General features: G+C 44.1%; 1 long non-coding RNA gene across 1 annotated transcript; it reads right to left on the bottom strand.

Annotated features, from left to right (window-relative positions):
- Window positions 1–1,863: 1,863 nt before the first annotated feature.
- On the bottom strand, window positions 1,864–3,572 carry LOC125755111 (uncharacterized). Its single transcript, XR_007410721.1, has 2 exons — window positions 2,905–3,572; window positions 1,864–2,442 (listed from the first exon to the last, which is right to left on the bottom strand). It is a non-coding gene; the product is annotated as an uncharacterized LOC125755111 (long non-coding RNA).
- Between the last annotated feature and the right edge of the window lie 12,035 nt (window positions 3,573–15,607).

Raw genomic sequence — 15,607 nt, 5'->3', positions numbered from 1 at the left:
GACTGAGGAATGATGAAATTATAGGGGAGCTGGACCCTGCAGGTGGCCTGGCCATTCTCATGCCTCCAGTGGCACACCCTAAGACCAGATGGTGTTCCACTGCCTGCTGACCACAACTCAGCTTTGATCAGGAAATAAAAACCCCCTGGCTGCAAAAACCCAGGCCCTTGACCTATGGAGTAGAGCTTCCAGGTTACCTGGAGCACCTGCCCTGGGCTGTTCCTTTAGAGAGAAATAAAGTTCTATTTCCTGGAGCTATTGATCTCAACCCACCCTGATCAATACTCATAGCTGTAGATGTTTTCACATGGTAGCTTTTCAGCAGCATCGTTAACCGTTGGTTAGACAGATGGTGGAGCGGGCAGGCCTCACCAGGACCCAACAGGGGCCGTTCCTCCAAGGTCCGGTGCCCGGTGGGAGCCCTATTCCAGGTCGTCACTTGGTCATCATGCCATTGTTCCTACACGTGGCAGAGGGCAGAGGAGAGGAAGCAGGCTCTCCCTTGCTTCTTCTTACAAGGACACTAACCCCATTCATGGTGCCTCCAGCCCCATGACCTAATGACCTCCAAAACACCCCATGCTAAACACTATCACACTGGCGATGAGGGTGTCAACATACCAATTTGGGGGAGACACAAACTTTCAGTGCAGAACAGAGGCTAATCTTACTTTTCTTTCGAGGTCTCAGGTTGGCAGTGGTGTGGGTACAGCCTTCAATCCACCACTTTCTGCTCAGTTCAGCCAAACCACATAATGGCACCATTTCTTTCTTAATTTTAATGAAGCAAGACTTCCATGCTCTTTGCTTAAATAAGAAATCAAGAAGAGTCATTATTTTCCTTTTCTTTTTTCTTTTTCAAAGATTTTACTTTTTATTTGAGAGAGAGGGAGCATGAGCAAGGGGAGCTGCAGAGGGAGAGGGAGAAGTAGACTCCCTGCTGAGCAGGGAGCCCAATGCGGGACTCGATCCCAGGATCCTGAGATCATGACCTGAGCGGAAAGCAGACGCTTCACCAACTGAGCCATTGAGGCACCCCTGTTATATTTTTCTTCATGAATGGGGGAGAAAGGAAAGCCAGACTGATCCTTTTCTGGATGAAGATATAAAATGTGTAGATGTTTCTAGTTGGATGAAAACAAGTGTGGTAATATGAATACTCCTGTCAGAGAAAAACATTATCGCTATTATCATCCTCATTGAAAAAAAAATTTTTTTTAGAGGCTTGGGGTTATTTTCACAGGAGACAGTGTGGAATATTTTCCACAGGACTCTCACGACCCTGAAATCATGACCTGAGCCAAAATCAAGAGCTGGATGCTTAGCCGACCGAGCCAGGTGCTCTTGTATTTTTTTCTTACAAAAAAAAAAAAAAGTTTTCTAGGAATTAATAATAGCCCAATTTTTTTCATTGACTTAGTTTCCTATATGCTTATCATTAATTCATCTCCAAACTCTTCTAGACACACAAGTTAAGCTGGCAGTTCATTTTCTGATTGGAATCATTTCTATAGGAGCCCTCCGTGCTCCTCCTGCCACCGGGCTCTCATCCCGCTGGACCAGCTGCACACTTATCATTTGTGAATTCTTCACTATCTGGGAAATCCACTTCCTCTCTCCTCTGAAAGATCTCCTGCTCCCCAACTCATCCTTCCACCCAACAAATACTGGGCATGCTGTCTGTGCCAAGCACTGTTCCAAGCTCTGAGAACTCAGCAAAGTGACATACTCAGCAAAGCTGACACATGGAATGGGTTATTTTCTCACAGCTGCCCTCCTCTATGAGATGAAGTTTCCAGTAAAGCCATGCACTCATAAACGGCAGTCATTGTTTTTATGGAGGTTTAAATTTTAAGGCACGTAACAAAAGATGGTTTTCAAAGTCTGTCAAATATATCACACATGTAGTAAATTTTTTCTTGCCAAAAATGTAGGTATGCATTTCACCATTCTTTTTTGTTTTTTAGAGATTTTATTTATTTATTCACGAGAGACACATAGAGAGGCAGAGACACAGGCAGAGGGAGAAGCAGGCTCCTTGTGGGGAGCCCGATGTGGGACTCATCCTAGGACCCCAGCCAGGGTCACGCCCTTAGCCGAAGGCAGACGCTCCCCCACCGAGCCCCCTGGGCGCCCACATTTCACCATTCTTACAGTGCTTTAGATGTATACATTTTAATTTTTTTTAAATTTATTTACGATAGTCACAGAGAGAGAGAGAGAGAGAGAAGAGGCAGAGACACAGGCAGAGGGAGAAGCAGGCTCCATGCACCGGGAGCCCGACGTGGGATTCGATCCCGGATCTCCAGGATCGCGCCCTGGGCCAAAGGCAGGCGCCAAACCGCTGCACCACCCAGGGATCCCTAGATGTATACATTTCAAACGCCAACAGGAGCCCCAATTTTGAACAGCATTCTTGGCACCCCACTACTGAGGATAAATCTGTCAACAAAACATAAAGAAGGAAAAATTTCAGCCTCACAGAGCCCAGAGATTTTAGTACAAGAAGACAAACAATAGGTAAATAAATAAGTAAAGCACATAATATGCCCCCCAAAACTGCTGAGTGCCATGGAGGAATAGAAGAGCAGGTTGGCAGTGGCGGAGGAGGGTTACAGGTGTCCAGGGAAGCCCCGGCTAAGAAGGCGACCTCTAAGGAAAATCCTTAAGGGAGTGTGAGCCATGGATACTTCTAGAAGGAAAGCATTTGCTGTTGAGAGAACAGCAAGTAAAGGGTTAAAAAAAATCCTAAAGTGAGAGGGTGCCTGGCATGTTTGAGGAAGAGAAAAGCCCTGTAGCTAGCTAGAGCCGAGTGAGCAGGGGAAAGCGAGGCAGAGCATGAGTTCAGAGAGGAAATGGGGCGCCGGATGGGTCGGGCTGTGGGGAGAACCACGGGGTCCTCACTTTTCACTCGGAATCAGGTGGAAGGCGCAGGGCGCTGACGCTGACGGAGAGGCGCCCCAGGAGCAGAGTGGGGGGGCGGGGGGGCGGTGGTTGACAGCCTGCGGAGAGGGGAGCGAGATGGGAGCAGAAGTCGGGGCTCCTGAGATGCTGCCGACAGCGCAGGCGGAGCTCCAGGCTTGCGCGAGGCGGTCGTGAGCAGGGGCCCAGAGGCTCCGGGCCGCAGGGGGAGCAGACAGGCCTGGCTGACAGGAGGAGACGCGGAGGGGCGTTCCTGGGAGCCTCCAGGGCCGGGGTGCCCTCCCCCCAGAGGCGGGGGCGGGGGAGCGGAGGTGTGAGACGCTGTGACGTCACAGGCGACGTTTTAGGGGAAGTCACAGCTTCTGACTTGGAGCCCAGGGGTGGGGCCACGCTGAAGGCGCACTCTGGGAGTCTCAGTAGACAGGTGATATTTCACACCTGCGTGCACGAGGTCGCGAGGGGGTGAGAGCAGGAGACCCAGCGCTCGAGCTGCGGTGCTCGGAGAGGAGCTGCCGTGCGTCCCCCACCTGCCCCCGCAGGGCTGACACGCTGCCCAGAAACCCTCCCCACGTGGAGCAGACCTAACCCACATCAGACCAGGGTCAGTGTGGGAGGGCAAACTTTGCACGCATTCAGAGAAGCTTGAAGGACCAGCCCCCCCGCCTCCCCCCCCAGCCTCCCTGCGCCATCAGCATCACCGCGGGTCTTCTTGTGTGTCCATCCTGGTCCCTCACCGCCCCTGGGGGGCTGGTGTCAACAGCCTGCCGCCCCCTGCTGTGCCGGCTTCCCGGACCGACCTCCGCCAGTACTCCGGCCCAGTTAGACACAAGTGGGTGTTAGCAAAGAAGGCCCAGGCGGAGCGGTCAGGGAGGGAAGAAGAGCAGAGACTGGTTTCCTGCGGGAGGTCCTTCCAGAAAGTGGGCCGCTGAGGAGAGGGTGGGAAGCTCCTGGGGCCTGGGGGAGGCCCGCCCTAGGGCAGACCTCCCTGCCGCTGCCAGCTGCCGCTGCCAGCCTCCTCTGTCCTTAGGAGAACCCAGCTGTCCGTACTTGCCTCAAGACGATCAGACTCATCTGATAGGAATTTCCGGGGAAGAGGCTGTTGGCCACCAGCATTTGGTGTGAGAAAGAAATGGGGGGACCTCAGAAGTCATCCTTTAGATTTTCATGCAATCCCTTGTTTTTAGGACTACATCTCCTCCCATCCTCAGCTACGCACAGGTGTCGGTGAGCCCAGAGCCCACCTTCTCTAGAGAGTGAGCCTCGGGTCTCCTGCTCCCCCGAGGGAGGGGAGGGTCGGTGAGGGGGCCCTGTGGGTGGGTGGAGGTATGTCTGTGACTTGCAGCCAACACTGTGTGAGCTCTGCTCATGTCCTCTGAGCCCCTCTGAGCTCATCTGATGTTTTTAAGTTAAAACAATTCAAAGCGCGCACAGCAAACTAGTTAAATCAGAAAGGTTTTCTTTGCTTAATTCTTGCCTATTGAGTAGATGTTTTTTGCATAGAATATTTAATAATGCACAAGGTTTACTGCACTCTGACACCCACCCATGGCTTTCAGACACCTCCCTTCCTTAGTCTTCTTTCTGTTCTGTCCCTTGTCACCTTTGCTCATTTCCCCTTCTGACCTATCCTTTAAAATATGGGTGTTTCTGCAGCATTATCAACAACAGCCAAAATAGGGAAACAGCCCAAGTGTCCATCGACTGATGAATGGATAAAGAAGATGTGCTGTATATATACAATGGAATATGACTCAGCCATCAAAAAGAATGAAATCTTGCCATTTGCAACAATCTGGGTGGAGCTAGAGGGCACAGTGCTAAGTGAAATAAGTCAGTCAGAGAAAGACAAACACCACATGATTTCACTCATGTGGAATTTAAGAAACAAAACAAACAAGCAATGGATAAAGAAGAGAAGCAAATCAAGAAGCCAACTCTTAACTCTAGAGAACAAACTGAAGGGGAGGGGATGGAGTGATGGATGAAGAAGGGCACTTGTGAGGATCACTGAGTGATGTATAGAATGTTTGGATCACTGTATTGTACACTTGAAACTAATGTTACACTGTGCATTAACTCATTGGAGTTAAAATTAAATTAATAAAAGAAGAGAAAAGGAAAGGAAAACAGAGAAGAGAAAATAAAATTAAAAAAAAAAAAAGGTGTTCCCTGAGCTTTCACATTCTGTCATGTTGTAAACCTCAGCTCTGCAATCTACTCCCAGGGCTTTGAAGGCAAAAAGACCTCACTGGGTCTATATCCCGGTTTTCAACACAGAGTAAAACACATTTCATGACCACTTCTAAAAGAATTTGTCTTCTTTTCTAACTCCTGAGTTGCCTTCAAAAAAAAGGCTAGAGAGTCTGTGGGGTGCAGAATCAGAGTTAGTTGGATGCATATTATCAAGTCCCATCACAGAGGACTGAGGGTATTGACGAAGAAACGAGCATTGGGATGGGTTATCTGGGAAAATTATATAAAACTTGGAAACCCCCCCAAACTTCCTCTGAAGCATCTCCCGCTGGCCCTCCCTGGAGCGGACGCCGTGCGGGCTCTGTGCAGGCTGCAAACTGCTCCACAGCTCCAAAGCCAAGGCACTGGTTCAGTCAGGTGAACACTGAGCAGGGGGTAAGTGCAGAGCTTTCGCCCCACAGGCAGCGGGGTGACCGAGGGAAAGTCTGAAAAAGGGATGCGTAGTGCAGCTCCCCAGTTCTTTCATTTTTAAAAAATATTTTATTTATTTATTCATGAAAGACATAGAGAGAGAGGCAGAGACAGGCAGCGGGGGGTGAGGTGGTGGTTCATAGAATTTTATTTTCTGACTATCCCATCAGGGGAAATTCCAAAGTTCATCCAGGAAAGGGAGTCACCATCCTGGAGAAACTACCCCCCCCATCCTCCCCACCCCCCGAGCTTAGACCTGGGTGATGGTGACATCACCATCACTGGAGGAAGATCCTCCCGCAAGAAAAGCAAACAATGCCCCCCTTGAGCCCCACTCCTCCTCTGAGCCAGGAGTGAGAATGGGGATCCCAGCATGCAGTGGTGTGCATGCTCAGATACAGCAAACAATTAGGTGTACAAGACGTCTAAACATGAAATCCGGTTCCAAAAGAGAAAGTTTGCATATTAAACTGCCTGGGGGGCTCAGTGGTTGAACCTCTATCTTTGGCTCAGGGCGTGACCTTGGGGTCCTGGGATGGAGTTCCGCATTGGGCACAGGGAGCCTGCTTCTCCCTCTGCCTGTGTCCCTGCCTCTCTCTCTGGGTCTCTCACGAATAAATAAATAAATAAAATCTTTTTAAAAAAAAGAAGATGTGATATATGTGTGTGTATATAAATATATACACGTACATATATCAACATTGCTCAGCATAAAAAAAAGGATGAGCTCCTGCCATTGGGACAACATGAATGGATCTAAAGAGTATAATGCTTAGTGAAGTGAGTCAGACTGAGAAGCTCAAATACCATATGCTTCCACTCATATATGGAATCTAAGAAAACAAAGGAATAAACAAAAAGTAGAATCAGACCTATAAATACAGAGAACAAATCTATGATGGCCTGAGGAAAAGGAAAGTGGGGTGAAGAGTGGGTAAGATGGGTGAAGGGGAACAGGAGGTCCAGGCTTCCAGTTACGGAGTCAGTTATAAGAATAAAAAGATTCCTTATGGAATCTAGTCCACATACATAGCGCAGTGTGGTGACAGGCAGTAGCTACCCCTGCAGTGAGCACAGCATAACACATAGAGATGTCAAATCGCTGTGCTATATACACCTGCAGGTAATGTAACATTGTGTCAACTATACTTACATTTTTACAAATTTTTAATGAGTAAATAAATACATAAATAAAAATCTCCAATATAGAGTGTTCTTAAGACACCTGAGGGGCTAAGGGGTTGAGCGTCTGCCTTCGGCTCAAGTCATGACCCCAGGGTCCTGGGATCAAGTCTCGCATCGGGGTCCCCACAGAGACCCTGCTTCTCCCTCTGCCTGTGTCTCTGCCTCTCTCTGTGTCTCTCATGAATAAATAAATACAATCTTTTTTTAAAAAAAATAAAGCGTTCTTTAAAGCTTTTTATGACTGCTAATAGTTCGTGTGATAGAAACTCACACATTTTTTTTTCCTTTGGCTTACCGCTCAGCAGGGATGAGTAAAAGTGTTCCTTCTACTCATCCAGAAACTTGAGAGATAGAAAAAATGTGTTTAAATAAGAATACTGATTAAAATTTTATTGATTACAGTTGTTCTGCGCAGTTAACGTGGATTTTATTTTTTCTCATCAGTGTGAAACATTATTCTTTTCACTAAATATTTTATCATTTGATTGAGTAATATTTTTCACTTAAAATATGCTTTTACAACACAAAAGCCATAAGATTTTATCCCTCTGAGACTAACGTAAACAACAGGGTCAATGTATTTGTGGAAAGTAATAAATGTGATTAATGACTTGGCTCTCTTTCCAAGGACTGAGAAGTTTTAAGATGTCATTTTTTTCTGACAGTATGTCTCTTACTTCTAGCCTAAAGAGAATCTTTCTTAGAAGACTGTCATATTTAAAACGTTGTCAATTTTGGCTTTATTTCTATTTTCTCACAGCCTGGCCACTCTGGGATTTCTTATTTTAGGTTTTTATAGGCACTTATTAATTTCTTATAATTAAACAAAACAGAAGCTCTTTAATTTTAAGAATTTTATTATATTTATTTTCTAATGCTTCTATTTAAAGGAAATAACTTCCTGAAGGAAGTTATCTTTTTCTTATTCATGGAGTCTATATAGTACCAATCCTTGGGGAATTGACAACTTTGGCAAACATACTGTTTTAACACCAGAAAATCTAGTGTCCACTAGAGTCGTTGAATTTTCCTGCAATTTTCACTTCTTAATCCTCAATTCACATGGATTTTGACTCGAGGCTATATCTTGAGTCATAATATCTCATATTCAAACAATGTGAGAACAACAAGTGCAGACTGTGTGGAATGTCTTTACAGAAAGAAAAGGGGAAAATACATGCATTCAGAATAGAAAGCACAGCTCTGACCCAAAACTTCACCTCTATCTATACTCCTAGAAGGCAGCTATTTTGAGAAAAGGCCATTTTTTCAGGTTCCCGCTTTCCGTCTTGGAGACTACATACTCTATGCCTGGTCCAGTAGCATCTCAAGAAAACTCACTCAGTTGAGTCTTAATGTTCCCAAAGGAAACCCAACTTTTGGATCTAGAAACACTCTTTCCAAGAAAGGCAATTCTTCCTCTGAGCTCTGCTACTGATTCACGGATCAAACGTCACCTGTATTCCACGGACACACACCCAATGCCATCTGTCAAAAGAAAAACATTAGAAACAATGATCCCCGACAACAGAAAACAGCAAGACAGCAGACCTAATTCTTGCCCTTTCCAAGGTGCGATGTCGGTCGCCACCTGTCCGCAGTGTCCTGTCTATCCTTATTCAATCCAACTCGCAGTGCAGCCTACCTCCTGGCTAGCCAACTACCTGAAGTTTCCAGCCTCCTCTGCAGTTTGGTACGGTCATGTGACTTAGTTCTCTCTCACCAAAGGCAAGCAGGTGCGATGTCAGCTAATCCTGGGGGAACATCTCAAGATTAGACCCCATCTCCTCAATATTCTCTTTCTTTTTCTTCTCCCCACTTTACTGAGGCATAACTGACAAACATTGTATATGTTTAAAGTGCACAATGCAGTGTTTTGATACAGGTACACATGGTAAAAGTGATTCCACAATCCAGCTAATGAACATATCCATTGTCTCCCAGTTACCTGTTTGTGTTTTATTTTTTTCTCGTTAGAAATGGGTTTTTTAATTTTTTTAAAGATGTTATTTATTTATTCATGAGAGACTCAGAGAGAGAGAGAGAGAGAGAGAGATGCAGAGACACAGGCAGAGGGAGAAGCAGGCTCCATGCAGGGAGCCTGACGTGGGACTAGATTCCCGGGACTCCAGGATCATGCCCTGGGCCAAAGGCAGGTGCTACCACTGAGCCACCCAGAGATCCCCAGAAATGGATTAATTCCAGGGTAGTTGACATGCAGTGTAATGTTAGTCTTAGGCATACAATATGGTGATTCAACACATCCATACAACACCTGGTGCTCATCACAAGTGCCCTCCTTATTCCCCGACACCTGTTTAATCCATTCTATTTTTTAAAAGCTTTTATTTATTTATTCATGAGAGACACAGAGAGAGAGGCAGAGACATAGACACAGAGAGAGGAAGGTTCCTCGCAGGCCGATGTGGGACTCCGTTCCAGGACCCCAGAATCATGACCTGAGCCGAGGGCAGATGCTCAACCACTGAGCCACCCAGGGATCCCTGTTTAACCCATTCTAATGACCATCAGTTTCTTCTCAATCGTTAAGAGTCTGGTTCTTGGTTTGCCTCCCTCTCTCTTTTTTCCCCTTTGCTCATATAGTGTTTGTCTTTCCCTGACCGACTTATTTCACTTGGTATTACACTCTCTAGATCCATCCATGTCTTACAAATGGCAAGATTTTACACTTCTTTATGGCTGAATAATATTCCATTATATTTATATACCACTTCTTTTTTTATCCATTCATCTATTGATGAACATTTGGGCTACTCCCATAATTTACCTATTGTAGATAATGCTGCAGCAAACATAGGGTGCATGTATCCCTTTGAATTACTGTTTTTGTATTTCTTGGGTTGATACCCAGAAGTATAATTGCTAGGTAGTAGGGTAGTTCTATTTTTAACTTTTTGAGGAACCTCCATACGTTTTCCACAGTGGCTGCACCAGTTTGCATTCCTTCTAACAGTGCAAGAGGGTTCCTTTCTCTCCACATCCTCACCAACACTTGCTGTTTCTTCTGGTTTTGGTTTTAGCCATTCTGACAAGTGTGAGGTGATATCCCATTGTGGCTTTGATTTGCATTTCCCTGATGATGAGTGATGTTGAGCATCGTTTCATGTGTCCATTGGCCGAGTGGACGTCTTCTCTGGAGAAATGTCTGTTCATGTCTTCTGCCCATTTTTAATTGGATTATTTGTGTTGGGAGATGTTGAGTTGTATCAGTTCTTTATAGATTTTAGAGACTAGCCCTTTATCAGCTATGTCATTTGCAAATATCTTCTCCTATTCTATGGGTTGCCTTTTAGCTTTGTTGATTGTTTCCTTTGCTGTGCAGAAGCTTTTAATTTTGATGTGGTCCCAATAATTTATTTTTGCTATTATTTCCCTTGCCTCAGGAGACTTATCTGGAAAAAATGTTGATGCGGTCAAAGTCAGGCAGTTACCTTCTTTTAAAAGGAGAACCATTAAGATCAAATCTTAATAAATTTCAAGTATGTAATACAGCTTTATTAACTGTCGTCGGCAGAGAATATGCTATCATATTCTCTCCCTCATTCCTACTGGTTACAACCCAACCTCAATCACATGGAGTATCATATCCTATGGAATGGAAGAAAAACAAGAAGAAGAAAACTGGACTCTTGAATTGAGTAGTAGACTCCCTAACTCACTCAGAATGACAGCCTGATTGGTACAATGAGGAGAAATGCGATCCTATCTTAGCCACTGCATATTTGGGGTCTCTTCATCATAACTATAATCTACCCTAATATGCAATGTCCCCATTGATTTTCTAAGCAAAATAGCACTTCAGCATTGTTTCCACTGATTGGAGACGGTGGATAGAAGCCAAGGGACTCCATAGTAGACTACCAACAGTTAAACTTCACTTGCTTTCCTTGGCTAGTGTATCGGCTCACGTTGTCCCCAGGGCACCACTTTGTGTTCAGTTCATCAAAATCGCATCACAGCACCATTGGTTTATTTAGATAAGATGAAAATTTTTAAATCTTTGCTGAAATAAAAAACCTAAAAGAATTATAAGGGCACCTCTATGGCTCAGTTGGTTAAGTCTCTGCCTTAGGCTCAGGTCATGATCCCAGGGTCCTGGGATCCAGCCCCGAATTGGGCTCCCTGCTCAGCGGGGAGTCTGCTTCTCCCTCTCCCTCTGTGAGCTCTCTCTCTCTCTCTATCTCAAATAAATAAATAAATCTTTTTTTTTAATCTAGAAGAATTGAAAAAAAATCTAGAAGAATTGGTGTTTTATGTTTTATGCATGGAGGAGGAGGAAGTGCCAAAGATCCTTTCTGCATAAACAAAGGAAGTTCACAAGTATTTATACTTTTTTAAAAACATAAATGTCCATTAAAAATGTTTGTAGAACAATACATTATTAATCAAAATGGGCCAATCAGAATGACAGCCTTCTTAGAAGTTGTGGAATACTTTCACAGGTAGCAAAAATATCTAAGTTCTGGTGATTTACAAGACTAACTGAGGAGAGTCTATAAGAATAGCTTCACCAGACAGAATGCCACCTACTTTTCTCTGCAGTTGTAGGGGAAGATGCAACATTTTCTCTTATCTTGCAAAGTTCTTGCACTGGTAGTTAAAAGAGCCTAGAGTTTCAAGGCCAAGCAGTGAAATTCCATTAGGAAATCTGCCCTGAGATGCCCAGAATTTACAATAGGGAGGAAAAGAAGATAGAATAGGGTCATTAGCAAATAAAATACAAAGCATGTAATATTTTACATCTACATATCAATAATTGGCATGAAGTTGCTACAGTAAAGGAGATTTGGAAGGATTTTTTAAATATTTTATTTATTTATTCATCTCACACACACACACACACACACAGACACACACACACACACAGGCAGAGACACGGGCAGAGGGAGAAGCAGGCTCCCTGCGGGAAGCCCACTGCAGAACTCGATCCCAGGACCCCAGGATCACTACCTGAGAGAAAGGCAGATGCTCCACCACTGAGGCACCCAGGAGTCCGGGGATTTGAAAGGACTACCTATAAACTGATTATAAAGATTACATGAAAGACAAGACATTTAAGATTATCCAAGAAAACTTTGAAAAAATATATCAAAATATAGGATAAAACCATTATATGTAAGAAATGTAGATAAGAGAAAGATAGACCAGTTGTGCTTTCATTTTCTTTGTTTCCATGAATTTTTTAAATTCTTCTTTAATTTCCTGGAGGTTTTGTTATTTATTCATGAGAGACACAGATTGAGAGAGAGAGAGAGAGGAAGAGACACAGGCAGAGGGAGAAGCAGGCTCCATGCAGGGAGCCTGATGTGGGACTCGATCCCGGGATTCCAGGATCACGCCCTGGGCCGAAGGCAGGCACTAAACCACTGAGCCACCCAGGGATCCCCTAATTTCCTGGTTGTCTTGTTCATTCTTTAGTAGATTCTCTTTAGCCTCCATGTACTTGAGTTCTTTCCAAATTTCCTCTTGTGATTGAGTTCCAGTTTCAAAGCATTGTGGTCTGAAACTATGCAGGGAATTACCTCAGTCTTTTAGTACTGGCTGAGACCTGATTTGTGACCCAGTATGTGATCTTATTCTGGAGAATGTTCCACGTCCACGTGAAAGGAATGTGTATTCTGTTACTTTAGGATGGAATGTTCTGAATATATCTATGAAGTCCATCTGGTGCAGTGTGTCATTCAAAGCCCTTGTTTCCTTATTGATCTTCTGCTTAAATAATCTATCCATTGCAGTGAGTGGGGTGTTAAAGTCCCCTTCCATTGTTGTATTATTATCGATGTGTTTCTTTAATTTTATTATTCATTGGCTTATATAACTGGCTGCTCCCATGTTAGAGGCATAGATATTTACAATTGTTAGATCTTCTTGTTGGAAAGACCCTTTTATTTATGATATAGTGTCCTTCCTCATCTCTTATTACAGTTTTTGGGTTAAAATCTAATTTGATACAAGGATCGCCGCCCCAGCTTTCTCTTGATATCATTAGCATGGTAAATGGTTTTCCATCTGACTTCTTCAATCTGGCGGTGTCTTTGGGTCTAAAATGAGCCTCTTGCAGACAGCATATTAATGGGTCTTGCTTTTTCATCCAATCTGATACCCCTTGTCTTTTGATTAGAGCATTTAGCCATCTACATTAAGAATAACTATCAAAAGATATGAATTTAGTGCCATTGTATTACCAGTAAAGTCACTGTTTCTGTATATTGTCTCTGTTCCTTTCTGGTCTATGTTACTTTTTGGACTCTCTCTTCACTTAAAGCGTCTCTTTTAATATTTCTTTTAGGGCTGGCTTGGTGATCACAAATTCTTTAAGTTTCTGTTTCTTCTGGAAGCTTTTTGTCTATCTTTCTATTTTGAATGACCTCCTAGCTGGATAAAGTATTCTTGGCTATGTATTTTTCTCACTTAGCACTCTGAATATATCATGCCAGTCTTTTCTGGCCTGCCAGGTCTCTGTGGACAGGTCTCCTGACAGGCTGATGTGTCTACCCTTATAGGTTATGGATCTCTTGTCCCAACCTGCTTTCAGAATTTTCTCTGTCTCTGAGATTTGTAAGCTTCACTATTGTTTGTTGGGGTATTGACCTATTTTAATTAATTTTGAGGAGGGTTCTCTATGCCTCCTGGATTTGGAAGCCTATTTCCTTCCCCAGATTAGGGAAGTTCTTGGCTATAATTTGCTTCAATTCTGCCCCCTTCTCTCTTTTTTCTTCTTCTGAAATCACAACTATGGTAATATTGTGTTGCTTTGTGGATGACTTATCTCTCAAATTCTCCCCTCATGATCCACTATCTATCTCTCTTTTTCTCAGCTCCTTTATTCTCCATCATATTGTCTTCCAGATCACTAATTCTCTCTTCTGCCTCATTTATACTAGCAGTTAGAGCCTCCATTTATTTTTGCATCTCATTAATAGCCTTTTTATTTCCACTTGATTAGATTTCAGTTCTTTTATTTCTCCAGAAAGGGATTCTCTAGTGTCTTCTATGCTTTTTTCAAGGCCTGCTAGTATCTCTTTTTAAAAGATTGTGTTTATTTATTCATGAGAGGCACAGAGAGAGGCAGAGACACAGGCAGAGGGAGAAGCAGACTCCCTGCAGGGAGCCCAATGTGGGATTCAAAGCCAGGACCCCAGGATCACGACCTGAGCCAAAGGCAGATGCTCAACCACCGAGCCACCCAGGTGTCCCCCCTGCTAGTATCATTTAACCATTATTCTGAACTCTAGTTCTGACATCTTATTTATATCCATACTGAGTAAGTCCCTGGCATCAGTACTGCCTCTTTTTGAGAGTAAGGTGGCAGCTCTGGGGAACACTAAACATGGAATTACCATATGAACTGGATATTTGACATCTACCTAAAAGTCACTATGACCTTACTTTTTATTCTGTGACTTCACTGGACCTGAAAGGGTATGATTTTGTGTCTTAGAGAACATTCAAACCATCTGTCTTGCTTTTCTCTCCACCAGCCTGTTTGAAAAAAACAAAAACAAAAACAAAACAGTGGCAGGGACTCCTGCCTAGTGCGGTTGGCAGACCATGCAATTCTTGATCTTGGGGTTCTGATTTCAAGCCCTATATTGGGCCTCTAGCTTACTTTTAAAAAAAGAGTTATTTCCAGAAAGCAATGGGATTTGAAGTGTTCTCTGTAAGGGAGTAAGGGGGAAACCTGTCAGAATGAAAGTATCTGACAAGGAACCAATGATGATAGTGAAAGGGGGTGATGCCCAAGAAAAGGGGGGATGGTCTCCAAAGAGAAGGGGTGCCTCTGGGTTTGACCCCAGGACCAGGACCCTGTCACATCATTACCTAAAATCCTTCAATAACTGTTTCCTAAAGGTCAAGACTAATTTCCTGGCACCACCTTCACCTGTCTTCTAGCCCCAGTTGCTCCCACTGCCCCACTGCACAGCCTCCCCAGCTGCAATGTTCTTGTCTGATGCCCAGACCAGGCCACGCTCTCCCCCCAGATCCCAGCATTGAACTCCTCTCTGTGCCTCTCTCTGCGTGTCTCTCATGAATAAATAAAAATCTTTAAAAATAAAATATCTACAAAAAATAAATACCCACAGATGGTCATATTAACAAACAAATGTCTAAGCTTATTTTTCCAAAGTTTTCATCAGATACAGAAGCTGGATCTTATTGATTCTTTTGTTGTCACTCGTTACAATAATGAGGGGTTTTTCTAAAGATTTTATTTATTAATTCATGAGAGACACAGAGAGAGAGAGAGAGGCATAGACACAGGCAGAGGGAGAAGCAGGCTCCATGCAGGGAGCCCGACGTGGGACTTGATCCGGGGTCTTCAGGATCAGGCCCCGGGCCGAAGGCAGTGCCAAACCACTGAGCCACCCGGGCAGCCCGATAATGAGGGTTTTTAAAGTATTTTTCTAGTTTCTTATTTTACTTTGGAGCTTTCCGACAGGGGAACTGCAAATGGTTATAGACATGGACACCACCCCCCCAGTTTTCTTCCATTTATCATCTTTTTTTTTTTTTTTAGATTTTATTTATTTATTCACAAGAAACACACACAGAGAAAGAGGCAGAGACACAAGCAGAGGGAGAAGCAGGCTCCATGCAGGGAGCCCGACGCGGGACTAGATCCCGGGTCTCCAGGATCACGCCCTGGGCTGAAGGCGGCACTAAACCGCTGCACCACTGGGGCTGCCCCATTTATCATCTTCTAAGTGAGCCATGAGACAAAAATCTTGAGAATTGCTGTGAATGGTTTGCTTTTTACTGTGTCTGGCTTCAGGATCTGTAATAAAGTCTGTCCAGTTAGAAAGGTGTTCATACA

This window comes from Canis lupus, chromosome 5 (genome assembly GCF_003254725.2).
Source record: "Canis lupus dingo isolate Sandy chromosome 5, ASM325472v2, whole genome shotgun sequence".
NCBI lineage: Eukaryota > Metazoa > Chordata > Mammalia > Carnivora > Canidae > Canis > Canis lupus.
Note: the sequence above shows the minus strand (reverse complement) of the source record. Positions and strands in the feature narration are given on the sequence as shown.